The sequence below is a fragment of the Staurois parvus genome, unplaced genomic scaffold (assembly GCF_062004578.1).
Source record: "Staurois parvus isolate SC_StPar_1 unplaced genomic scaffold, SC_StPar_1.0 ptg000086l, whole genome shotgun sequence".
Lineage (NCBI taxonomy): Eukaryota > Metazoa > Chordata > Amphibia > Anura > Ranidae > Staurois > Staurois parvus.
The window spans coordinates 1,421,101-1,434,500 of NW_028317882.1; the positions used below are offsets into that span (position 1 = coordinate 1,421,101).

The 13,400-nt window shown below is 42.4% G+C and overlaps 1 protein-coding gene across 1 annotated transcript in view; it reads left to right on the forward strand.

Moving 5' to 3' along the window:
* The first annotated feature begins 3,310 nt into the window (after nucleotides 1-3,310).
* The window catches only part of GTF2E2 (general transcription factor IIE subunit 2), a 101,637-nt gene continuing 91,547 nt past the window's right edge, over nucleotides 3,311-13,400 (forward strand). The window contains exon 1 of the mRNA XM_089669977.1: nucleotides 3,311-3,506. The gene's annotated coding sequence lies outside the window, so the exon portion shown is untranslated. The remainder of the gene's footprint in view (nucleotides 3,507-13,400) is intronic.

Sequence of the window (13,400 nt, forward strand, 5' to 3'; positions counted from 1 at the left end):
CATACAGATGGCCATTTTGTCTTTAACCAACATTTTCCTACAGGTCTTAAAATGATTTTTTAAATAATAAACATGTTATACTTACCTGCTCTGTGCACAGAGCAAACCTAATCCTCCTCTTCTTGGCTCCTCCTCTTCAGCAAGTGCCCCCATAGGAAACTGTTTTCTATGGGGCACTCATGCGAGCTTGATCCCAAGCTGCACTGCCTGTGTCCATAAACACAGACAGTGGGTCTTGGCCCTGCCCCCTATCAAAGGATTTGATTGGCAGCAGGAGCCAATGGCTCCTGGACACAGAAGTTTTTTTTTTTTTTTTTTTTTAACCTTAAAGCAGAACTAAACCCATCAATTTAATGGTTTAAAAAACAGTTGCATTACTATCATGCCAGGAATGCTGTCACATTTGCTTGTGCTCTCAACCAAACTGTCAAACCATGAAATGGTTGGTGTCATAAGTGATCACATGTGCAGCACCATGGCATCTGCAGATTAAACAGAGGCTAAGATGGCAGCTTCCTTGTCTGAAAAGGATAGGAGGGTTTAGTTCCACTTTAAAGGATAAGTTCACCTTTTAAAAAAAATAACAAATGCACATCTTTTTTGCAGGTATAAAAATGTGCATTTTTATTTTTTTACTTGGAGCCTAGATGGCACGGCATCTCTGATTAGCAGATACTGGGTGCCATGCTGACTTGTCAGTTTATATATTTGCTCGTACCTTGTAAGAGCAGACAGATACATACTGACAGGAAGAATCAATGAAAAAGTGCAGTGGTATTTCAATGAGAACTACAAGCCAACAGCTGCAAAGGCTATCCGTACTTGTAGTTTTCCAGAATTCTGTGAATGAATGATTTGGCCAAAGCCCTGCACAGCTGTTTTTTTTTTTTTTTAAATAGTGACAGCTAGTGGGGGAGAAGATCCCCCACTAGCTGTCACTAGAGGCAGTTGGGTTGGCAGCAGCTCCAGCAGTGGGAACATATTACATGTTCCACCCTAAAAACGGATGGAACATGTAACATGTTCCCAAAGGTGAACTTATCCTTCAGGCCTCGTTCACACCATACGTGCAGAAAAAAACTGATGGAAACTGATGAGCAGATTTCACTTGCAAAGACATCAGTTTTTTGCACACTTCAATATATTTTATACACATTGCAGATTCCCACTCAGAAAAAAAATCTACACGTGATACCAGTGTTGTGGCGTGAACAGGGCATATAGAGAACAATTGATTTTGTTGTGCCCTTGCAAAAAAACTGATGTCTCTGCACTATGGTGTGAACGAGCCCTGAGGCTCACACCATATGTACAGAAAAAACAATGACAACTTACAAGCAGATTTCACTTACAGAGACATCAGTTTTCATTCAGACTTCAATGAATTTTATATATTGCGCAGATTCCTGTGCAAAAGAAATCTGCATGTGATACTAGTGTTGTGAACATGGTACATAAAGAACAAATGATTCTATTGTGCCCTTGAAGAACACATGCAGAAGCACTGTCATCTCCGCATCATGGTGTGAACGAGCCCTTAAGGTTACAAAAAATAAAAACCTTAAGGCTTAAAGGGCCCATTCACACCATGGTGCAGAGATGGCAGTTTTTCTGCACGCATTCTGCAAGGGCACAACAAAATCAATTGTTTTCTATGTGCCCTGTTCACACCACAACACTAGAATCATGTGCTGATTATTTCTGCTCAGGAATCTGCATAATCATGTATAAAATTCATTAAAACACGCATGAAAACTGATATAAACTGATGTCTCTGCAAGTGAAATCTGCGCATCAGTTTCCATCAGTTTTTTTGCACATATGATGTGCATGAGGCCGTAGACCACTTCAATTACGACAAATTTCATTACCTACAAATTCTATAAATGGTGGCAATAATAACTATCTGAATTTGTGGCATGAGTCTGAAAGCTATGTAAAACTGTTGCAAGACTTGTGATAGGCGTTAGTGGTTTTTAAGGGGGCATGCTGCCAAAAACATGTAACTTCTTTACTGTATTTTGGCTATAGTGTATAGCAAGATTTAGAGATAACATGCTGCTGAATCACAGAAGGGGCACATTTCCAGGTATAATAGGGTACAAAAGGAAAAAACTAGGAGGAAAAAAAAACCCTCAAATTAGAATGCAGGTAATTTGTTTTGTAATCTTAGGCTCCAGTTACACCATGCAGGAGCAAAGGAGAGTTCACATTTCTGTGTATTTCACATTCATGTGCGTAGCATGCACGGGAGCTCATTCATTTCAAAGGCCTGCCCGATGTGCAGAAAGCATGCAAAAGAAGACCCTGACACATTTGCAAAATTGTGCTACATGGGAACCCATGGTGCTGTAGCACCATGCATTTTGGCATAAGTGCTAGCAGATGCATTGGTGTGCATTGAAGAAGTACAGCCAAATCTCTTTTGGCTGTACTTCTGTGGATCACAGGAATGCAGTTCATTCTGCACTCCTATGCCGTTTTCAGCTGACAGCGGGCTGAAACTTGCTGTTGGCTGACGTCGTACAGCTTGTCCAGCTGGGGAATGATCCCGACTTCAAAGTTGGGATCCACCCCAGAGTCTGGTGCGGCACCTGGCTCAGCCTCTCAGCTAGCTCCCGAGAACCTGAGCCAGCCGCTTCCTACCTCTCCACAGCCCAGCGCTCCAGTGCGTGCTGGAGGGGCTGAGCAGAGAGCGGTGACTGACAGTCACCGCTCTCTGCTCAGAGCAGAGAACTCAGTGATCAGCAGTCACGTAATCGCTGGTTTCTCTCCCTAGTGGGGGACTGATGCAACGTTCACATGGTAAATATAATGGGGGAAAAAATATAGTTCTCTTTTAACAAATGCCATGCGTTTGCTAGATGGCATTCCCTTTCTGTGCATATTGAAAATTTTGTGCATATTCCCCATAAGCACACGCATGTACATAGTCTTCTATCTTCTGACTCAACCAGCATGCAGAGAAAACACTCAAAATACTGTATTCAGTCTTTTGTTTGAACTAGCACAATTTTGGTACCATATACACCTGGAAAATATAAAATAAATGAGAAAGTTAAGCCATGTAAACAAACATGGTTTGCGGGTTGATATGTCGAGACCTGAAAGCCAAGAACATTCTCTGGGGTTAAGGGAAAAAAACAAACCAAACACCAATCCTGCCATCACCAACAACAAAGGCCGTCTACAGGAAGGTAAAAAACATACGTCCTCAACCCTTCTACATCACTTCCGCTTGGGTTTTGCGACACCTCGTCACGACAGTGCCAGCCTCCTACACGTAGTAACGCTGCGCCGGTTGCTAGGCAGCTCTCCACATCCAGCTTTATTGATAGACAATAGCGGACGCAAAGTAGACTGAGGGAGCCGGCGTCTGTTAGAACTGACGTAACAGAAGCGGAAAGAAGGCTAAGCACTGATTGGCTACGTCGAGAGCAGTGTGTATGGTTCAGGCGGTGGGTGCTCGGAGTGTGCCAGCAGGAGCAGGTCGAGGCTGAGTACCGGTAGGAGGAAATTCCATGTTGTACGTCGTGCTGCTGCCTGGGGGTGGAAGTCAGCTCATATAGTCACAGTATGAGTGGCAGCTGGGGCTTGTAGTTCCTCACTGGAGGCTACAGGTTGCCCAGCCATGGGTGCCATTATGGCCAGGGAGGCTTTATTGTATTAAAGAGTGTTGCCAGTGGTTGTTGTTGGCTGAGACTAGTAAAGTTGTTTTGTGTGTGGTTCTGGTTCACTTCTATATTTTGTAACATTTCAAGGTACCTTGAGGACCCATTCACACCTCAACAGCTTGTAGCTGAACGCTCCAAAACGCTGGACATCCAGTGTCCTATGTATTTCAATGGTGGCCCTTCACAAATTACCACTCAGACGCTCTAGCTTCATGTCTGACCCTCCAAAAGCTACTTTTGAGGCAGAACTGGGCATTTTGGCCCATAGCCTTTAATGCCAACACCTGAAAGTGGAAATCAGGCATTTTGAATCTTTAAAATTTTCATGCTGGCTGTACACATATATCCAGCCTCTTGGCGGATGGTCCTTACTACTTGTATGGCACCGTCAATTTACGCAGTGCTTTACATACAGTGGGGATCGAAAGTTTGGGCACCCCAGCTAAAACTTTGTATTAATGTGCATAAAGAAGCCAAGGAAAGATGGAAAAATCTCCAAAAGGCATCAAATTACAGATTAGACATTCTTATAATATGTCAACAAAAGTTAGATTTTATTTCCATCATTTACACTTTCAAAATAATAGAAAACAAAAAAATGGCATCTGCAAAAGTTTGGGCACCCTGCAGAGTTAATATCTTGTACTGCCCCCTTTGGCAAGTATCACAGCTTGTAAACACTTTTTGTAGCCAGCCAAGAGTCTTTCAGTTCTTGTTGGAGGTATCTTTGCCCATTCTTCCTTACAAAAGTCTTCCAGTTCTTTGAGATTTCTGGGCTGTCTGTCACGCACTGCTCTTTTAAGGTCTATCCATAGATTTTCAATTATGTTGAGGTCAGGAGATTGTGAAGGCCATGGCAAAACCTTCAGTTTACGCCTCTTGATGTAATCCCCGTGGATTTCGAGGTGTGTTTAGGATCATTATCCATTTGTAGAAGCCATCCTCTCTTTAACTTCAGCTTTTTCACAGAAGGCATCAAGTTACCATCCAAAATTTGCTGAAATTTTATTGAATCCATTTTCCCTTCTACTCGTGAGATGTTCCCTGTGCCACTGGCTGCAACACAACCCCAAAGAATGATTGATCCAACCCCATGCTTAACAGTTGGACAGAGGTTCTTTTCATTAAATTCTGTGCCCCTTCTTCTCCAAACGTACCTTTGCTCATTCCGGCTAAAAAGTTCAATTTTAACCTCATCGGTCCACAGAACTTGTTTCCAAAATGCATCAGGCTTGTCTATATGTTCATTTGCAAAGTTCAAATGATGATTTTTGTGATAAGGACGTAGAAGAGGTTTTCTTCTGATGACTCTTCCATGAAGACCATATTTGTACAAGTATCTCTTTATAGTGGAATAGTGTACCACAACTCCAGTGTCTGCCAGATCTTTCTGGAGGGATCGTGCAGTCAAACGTGGGTTTTGAATAGTTTTTCTCACAATCCTGCGAGCTGTTCTGTCTGATATTTTTCTTGGTCTTCTAGATGTTGCTTTAACTTCCACTGTTCCTGATGACTGCCATTTCTTAATTACATTCAGAACAGAGGATATTGACATCTGAAAACGCTTTGCTATCTTCTTATAGCCTTCTCCAGCTTTGTGAGCGTCAACTATTTTCAGTTTCAGTTTTCTAGACAACTGCTTAGAAGAAGCCATGGTGCTGATTGTTGGGGCAAGGTCAGATGAGTCTGGGCATTTAAAACCTTTGAGATTGACATCATCTGGTCTTCCCAGACGATGATTGAAAACAATCCATGACACTGGCAGGTCTCAGCTTTGCAAAGGGGGCAGTGCATGCTATAAATTCTGCAGGGTGCCCAAACTTTTGCAGACGTCATTTTTTAGTTTTCTGTTATTTTGAAAGTGTAAATGATGGAAATAAAATCTAACTTTTGTTGACATATTATAAGAATGTCTAATCTGTAATTTGATGCCTTTTGGAGATTTTTCCATCTTTCCTTGGCTTCTTTATGCACATTAATACAAATTTTTAGCTGGGGTGCCCAAACTTTCGATCCCCACTGTATATATTGTTCATTCACATCAGTCCCTAACCCTCAAGGGGTTTACAATCTAAGGCTACGTTCACACTAGCCTTGTTTGCTAGCGGCAGAAAGGCATTTGGGAAGCGTTTTTACCGCTTCCCAAATGCTTCGGACAATTCTGCCCATTGCAGCACATGGTGCTGTTCTACCGGTAGCGGTGCGGCAAAACGGACGCCTCTGGTCGAGTCAGGAGGCGTTGAAGCCTCCTATTCTAGTCTATGGTGCCGCTCATTTGCGGTGCGGTTGCGGGGCGGTAACTTCATTATAGGCGTTTGTGGGACGTTTTTAATGCTCGGCAAACGCCTAGCAACCGCTGCTGAACCGCGCATGCTGCGTTTGCGGAGCGTTAAAAAACACTCCGCAAACATCGGACCAACGCTTGCCAAACGCTATAGGGGCGTTTGGCAAGAGTTGGGAAAACAGTCAAGTGTGAACGAGCCCTAAAGTCCCTAACTCTCATTCATACACACACATACTAGAGCCAAATTAGACTGGAGCCAATTTACCTACCAGCATGCCCCTGGTTCACATATCTGCGTTCCTGTGGGCTGCATTTTGCGCGGGTACGAGAGCCCATTCATTTGAATGGACTCCCGTGCCCCGGGACATGCAGGGAAGAAGTCCCTGCACTTCTGATGAAAACGCAGCTCGCATAGGAACCTTGGTTCCCAGTGCGGTTGCTATTTCCAGTGCTGGTGACATGCCATTAGAATGAATGGCACCCGCCCAGGGGTCCGCATTCCTCTGTGCGGGTGGTGCTGCTGCACTGACTTTTGTGTAGCCTTACAGTGTGGGAGGAAACGAGTACCCAGAGAAAACCCAGGCAGGCACAGGGAGAACATGTAAACTCCAGGCAGGTGGTGCCATGGCTTGGATTTCAACCAACGACCTTAGTACTGCCAGGCGGAAATGCTAACCATTTAGCTACTATGCTGCCCCATATCTGCGTATCAAAATGTAAACAGTATTGTGCCGAAAGCATGCGCACTCCTGGCACAGTTACTGACGGGCAACAGAAAGCTTCCAGTCACTACTTGACTGCTATGACAGCCAATCACGGCAGTCACATAACTGAAATGACCACCTCCCGGCGTCTGAAACCTCTTAAAGGGCGGGAGGCTCCGGCGTGAAGGGGTTAAGAACCGTTTTCCTTCCCTAGTGTATTTCATTGGCTAAAATATGTATATATGTGGCCTCCTGGTGGATGGTCCTTAGAAGCTACATATATACGTGCCAAAATGTAAACAATGCTGTGCCAAGAGCGTACACCCTGCATGCTCCTGGCAGAGTTGCCGGAGGATAACGAAAAGCTTCCAATCTCTACTTGTGATCGGGAGCTTTCCGATAATGTGACTGCTATGACAGCCAATCACGGCAGTCACATGACCGAAATGCCAGCCTCCTGGCATCTGAAACCTCTTAAAGGGCCAGGAGGCACCAGCGTGTAGGGGTTAAAATAATCATGCATATGGTCCTTAGAGGCTGCATATATGCGTACCAAAACATAAACAATGCTGTGCCGAGAGCGTGCTCCCTGCGCGCTTCTTGCACAGTTACTGGCGTGTAACGGAAAGCTTCCAATTGCTACTTGCGATCGGGTGCTTTCTGATAATGTGACTGCTCTGACAGCCAATCAGCAGTCACATGACCGAAATGCCCGCCTCCCGGCGTTTGAAACCTCTTAAAGGGCCAGAAGGTGCTGGCATGAAAGGTTTAAGAACTGGTTTCCTTCTCTCGTGTATTTCATTGGCTAAAATAAAAACAGTTGAAGCTTAAAGGGTTGGCTGTTTTTACCAGAAAACTGCCTATGCAGGTTAGGGGTGCCTGTAGATAAAATCAAGGTGGACAGCTTCGACCAAAAACAAATAATGCCCTTTTATACAGTGGATATAAAAAGTCTACACACCTCTGTTAAATGTCAAGTTTCTGTGATGTAAAAAAATGAGACCAAGATAAATCATTTCAGAACTTTTTCCACCTTTGATGTAACCGATAAACTGTACAACTCAGTTGAACAACAAACTGAAATCTTTTAGGTAGAGGAAAGTAAAAAATATAAAACCAAAATAATATGGTTGCATAAGTGTGCACACCCTTAAACTAATACTTTGTTGAAGCACCTTTTGATTTGATTCCAGCACTTAGTCTTTTTGGGTATGAGTCTGTCAGCATGGCACATCTTGACTTGGCAATATTTGCCAACTCTGCCTTGTAAAAACACTCCAAATGTGTCAGATTGCGAGGGTATCTCCTGTACACAGCCGTCTTCAGATCACCCCACAGATTTTCGATCAGATTCAGGTCTGGGATCTGGCTGGGCCAATCCCAAACTTTTTAATTTTCTTCTGGTGAAGCCATTCCTTTGTTGATTTGGATGTATGCTTTGGGTCGTTGTCATGCTGAAAGACGAAGTTCCTCGTCATGTTCAGCTTTCTAGCAGAAGCCTGAAGGTTTTGTGCCATATTTATTGGTATTTGGAACTGTTCATAATTCCCTCTACCTTGACTAAGGTCCCAGTTCCAGCTGAAGAAAAACAGCCCCAAAGCATGATGCTGCCATCACCATGCTTCACTGTGGGTATGGTGTTCTTTTGGTGATGGGCAGTGTTGTTTTTGCACCAAACATATCTTTTGAAATTATGGCCAAAAAGTTTAACCTTTGTTCATCAGACCATAACACATTTTCCCACATGATTTTGGGAGACTTCAGATGTGTTTTTGCTAAATTTACCCGGGCTTGGATGTTTTCCTTCGTAAGAAAAGGCTTCTGTCTTGTCACTACTCCATAGCTCAGACATATGACGAATACGGGAGATTGTTGTCACATGTACCACACAAGCAGTACTTGCCAGATATTCCTGCATCTCCTTTAATGTTGCTGTAGGCCTCTTGGAAGCCTCCCAGACCAGTTTTCTTCTCGTCTTTTCAGCAATTTTGGAGGGATGTCCAGTTCTTAGTAATATCACTGTTGCGCCATATTTTCTCCACTTAATGATGACTGTCTTCACTGTGTTCCATGGTATATCTAATGCCTTGGAAATTCTTTTGTGCCCTTTTCCTGACTGATACCTTTTAACAATGAGATCCCTCTGATGCTTTGGAAGCTTTCTGCGGACCATAGCTTTTGCTGTAGGATGCGACTAAGAAAATGCCAGGAAAGATCTACTAGAACAGCCAAACTTTATTTGGGGTTAATCAGAGGCACTTTAAATGATGACAGGTGTGTACTGACTCCTATTTTACATGATATTGAATGTGATTGCTTAATTCTGAACACGGCTACATCCCCAGTTATAAGAGGGTGTGCACACTTATGCAACCACATTATTTTAGTTTTTTATATTTGCTCGCCTACACCTAAAAGATTTCAGTTTGTTTTTCAATTGAGTTGTACAGTTTATAGGTCACATTAAAGGTGGAAAAAGTTCTGAAATGATTTATCTTTGTCTTGTTTTTTTACATCACAAAAACCTGACATTTTAACATAGGTGTGTAGACTTTAAATATCCACTGTAGGTGTAGACCATTTACATAAATCATAAAGCCTGAAAGAGATTTCTTTCTGTTATTGTTCACCCTCACCTGATGGTGGAGTGAGATCTCAAATGCTGAGCTCAGAGCTACTGCGTCAAGTAAGAGAGAGTGCATGTGAGGAAGTTTATATCCGTAAAAGAGCTCACTCCTGTGAAGGTGAACAGTAACAGCTGGATTTTGCTTGGCAACATCCGTAAGAACATCTTGAGAGTTTTTCCAGTCAGGCTTTATGAGGTATGTAAATGGCCTACACCTATAGCAAAGGTATTATTCAGCTTTGGTCAAAGCTACATAGCTTGTTTTTATCTGCAGGAGCTCCTTACCTGCATAGGAAGTTTTTTTTGGTAAAGGGAAACTATGCCTTTTAAATACACATGTGAAACACTTGAAATACAGTACTGTGCAAACGTTTCAGATAGGTGTGAACAAATGCTGTAAAGTAAGAATGCTTTCAAAAATATATTTTAATTGTTTATTTTTATCAGTTTACAAAATGCAAAGTGAGTGAATAGAAGAAAAATCGAAGTCAAATATTTGGTGTGGCTGCTTTTTGGCTTGAAATCAGCATCAATTCTTACACTTACAGAAAGTCAGGGATTTTGTAGAATTCGAGTCAGGTATATGATTAACCAATTATACCAAGCAGGGGCTAATGATCATCAATTTCATGTGTAGGTTGAAACACAGTCATTAACTGAAACAGCTGTGTAGGAGGCTAAAAACTGGGCGGGGAACAGCCAAACTCTGTTACTAAGGTGAGGTTGTGGAAGATACCTTAAGTCATAGGCCATACAGCATGGCAAGACTGAGCACAGCAACCAGACACAAGGTGTAGTTATACTGCATCAGTAAGGTCCCCATCTACTGTCCGAAAAAGTGTGGTCAGAAGTGGTCTACATGGAGAATTGCGGCCAAAAAAAGCTGTACCTCAGATGTGGAAACATGGCTAAGAGGCCCAACTATGCATGAAAACATAGGAACTGGGGTGCAGAAAAATGGCAGCAGGTGCTCTCTACTGATGAGTCAAAATGTGAATATTAGGCTGTAGCAGGAGCAAGTTTGTTGGTAAAGGGCTGGAGAGTGGTGCAATAACGAGTGTCTGTAGGCAACAGTAAAGCATGGTGGAGATTCCCTGCAAGTTTGGGGCTGCATTTCTGCAAATTGAGTTGGAGATTTGGTCAGCACCAATGGTATCCTCAATGCTGAGAAATAACAAGCAGATACATATCCATTATGCTGTACCATCAGGGAGCCGCATGATTGGCCCCAGATTTATTGTGCAGCAGGATAATGACCCCAAAAATACAGCCAATGCCATTGAGAACTATCATCATTGTATAAAACTAGAAGTGATGGTTTGGCCCACGCAGAGCCACTGAAGAACATCATGGAGTTTGTCTGGGATTACATGCAGAGACAGAAGGATTTGAGGCAGCCTACATTCACAGAAGATCTGTGGTTAGGTCACTAAGAGGTCTGGGACAACCTCCCCGCTGAGTTCCTTCAAAAACTGTGTGCAAGTGTACCTAGAAGAATTGATGCTGTTTTAAAGGCAAAGGGTGGCCACACCAAATATTGATTTGGATTTCTCTTCTGTTTGTTTTTCTCTATTATTTAGCAAAATGGAAAGTAAACAATTAACGCTTCTTTTTCTGAAAGTATTCTTCATTTACAGAATTTTTTTTCACACTTGCCTAAAACTTTTGCAAAGTAGTGTATGCTATTAAAATGCTTTGTATAGGTGCCCAAAATTGCTTAAACAAAATGTCTCAAAACGCCTGAAAGTCGGTCTGCTTGAGTGTGACTACAGCCTGAGGGGAATTTAAGAAGACTGGAGCAGCTGTGCATGACAGCCAATTAGCTTCTAACTTTCATTTTCAAAGCTTAAAGGAGAACTAACCCTTCCTGTCTTTTTCAGCAAAGGAAGCTGCCATCTTGGCCTCTGTTTGATCTGCATCTGCCATGGTGGTACACATGTGATCACTTATGACACCAGCCATATAATGGTTTGACAGTTTGGTTGAGATCACAAGCAAATGTGACATTTAGCATTCCCGGCATGCCTGGAATGTTGTTGTCTTTTGAACCTGTTAAAGCTAAAGTTTGCATATTTACCTTTCCTTCCAATGTCCAAGGTCCCTCACCTGCATCTTTTCCTTTGCTTCTTCTGAGTGCCACCAGAATGCAGACATCTTGATTGACCGGCTAGGGATGATGTCTCTCCAGTGCAGTCGTTTAGTCATCCCATCTCACAGGATCTGTGTCAGAATGAAAACATTGTAAGGTAGACTAAAAGCAGTCAGGAAGGCTTATTTATTTTATATTATTCATGTTTGCCAGGTGCATGGGGGTGTCGTTAAAAATTAATGGCACCCACACACGTCTGCAGAAGACAACGTGCTTTTGTGTGGTGCAGAAAAACACATGATTGTATGCCTTTTTATGCTCTGCACCCGTTGTGATAAGCCCTTAAGGCATGTTGTGATTGATAACTGTCACAGTTGCTTGAGCTCTCAACAAAACTGTCAAGCCATCAAATGCCTGGTGTCATAACTGATCACATGTGGAGCACTATGCCAACTGCCAATCAGAAGCTAAGATGGCAGCTTCCTTGGCTCTAAAAGATGGTTTAGTTCTACTTTACCTGAATACGCTGAAGAGAGAAGCTGATTCTGTTTCTATGCACAGCTGCTCCAGATTCTGTGTGCTCAAGTTTCTTCAGTAAATTCAACCCCATTGTGTTTTGTGCATGTGTCTTGGAAAGCTCAATGGGGAGAATTCATCAAGACTGGAGCAGCCAGATTCTTGAGCAGCTGTGCATGGCAGCCAGTCAGTGTTTATCCTCAACTTGTTCAGCTATCCTTTTGAAAATGAAAGACAGAAGCTGATTGCTTGCAATGCACAGATGCACTAGTTTTGATAAATTTCCCCCAAAGTGACTATGGGGTTCTTGAGGCCTGTGTCAGGAATGCACTTGCCCTTACTCATGGAGTTGCTTTTGGTTAATGTTGGAAGCAGAAAACAGTACGTTTTGTTTTGTTTACCCAGACTGCATTTTCATTGCAGGGAAAGTGCAGCAACAAGAGACATTAATTTGCTGTTTGTTGGAAAAGAGTACATTCGTCTTCATTTTGGCCTGTAGCTTTCCTTGAAAGTGGTATTAAACCCAAAACCAAAAATGTAGTATAGTAGTAAATGTAGTATAGTAGTAAATGTAGTATATTTCAGATTACCAGTCCCTAGAAGTGGTGGCTGCATTATTATTATTATTTTTTTTTTTTTTTTAGGCCATTTTTCCCCTCTGTTTTCACCTGGTGATCTGGCCAGTAACACACCTATTGTATTAAGAGTGCCTCCACTCTGGATGAAGGAGCACAGGGGGCACCTCTGGATAGCAGTATTTCCAGTTTGGGAGAAGGGGAGTATTCACTGTACTAGCAGATTAGACACTAACAGACTGAAGCCAAACTGCAGTCCGCACTTTACATCGGTTACAGCAAACAGCTTTTATATACAGAAGAGAGCTTCTATAGAAGAGAGCTTGTTCTTTTCAAATAATAGGCTTATTGGCTAGATGACTAGATGGGGAAAAAAAAGAAAAGTAATGGAGCCATCACATCTAAGACTAGGTAAACTGCAATATACAAGTGAAACTCGAAAAATTAGAATATCGTGCAAAAGTTCATTTATTTCAGTAATGCAACTTAAAAGGTGAAACTAATATATGAGAGAGACTCATTACATGCAAAGCAAGATAGTTCAAGCCGTGATTTGTCATAATTGTGATGATTATGGCTTACAGATCATGAAACCCCAAATCCACAATCTCAGAAAATTAGAATATTGTGAAAAGGTGTAATATTCTAGACTCAATGTCCCACTCTAATCAGCTAATTAAGCCATAATGCCTGCAAAGGGTTCCTGAGCCTTTAGATTTTCTCTCAGTCTGGTTCAGTAGGAATCGCAATCATGGGAAAGTCTGCTGACCTGACAGTTGTGCAGAAAACCATCATTGACACCCTCCATAAGAAGGGAAAGCCTCAAAAGGTAATTGCAAAAGAAGTTGGATATTCCCAAAGTGCTGTATGAAAGCACATTAATAGAAAGTTATGTGGAAGGGAAAAGTGTGGAAGAAAAAGGTGCACAAGCA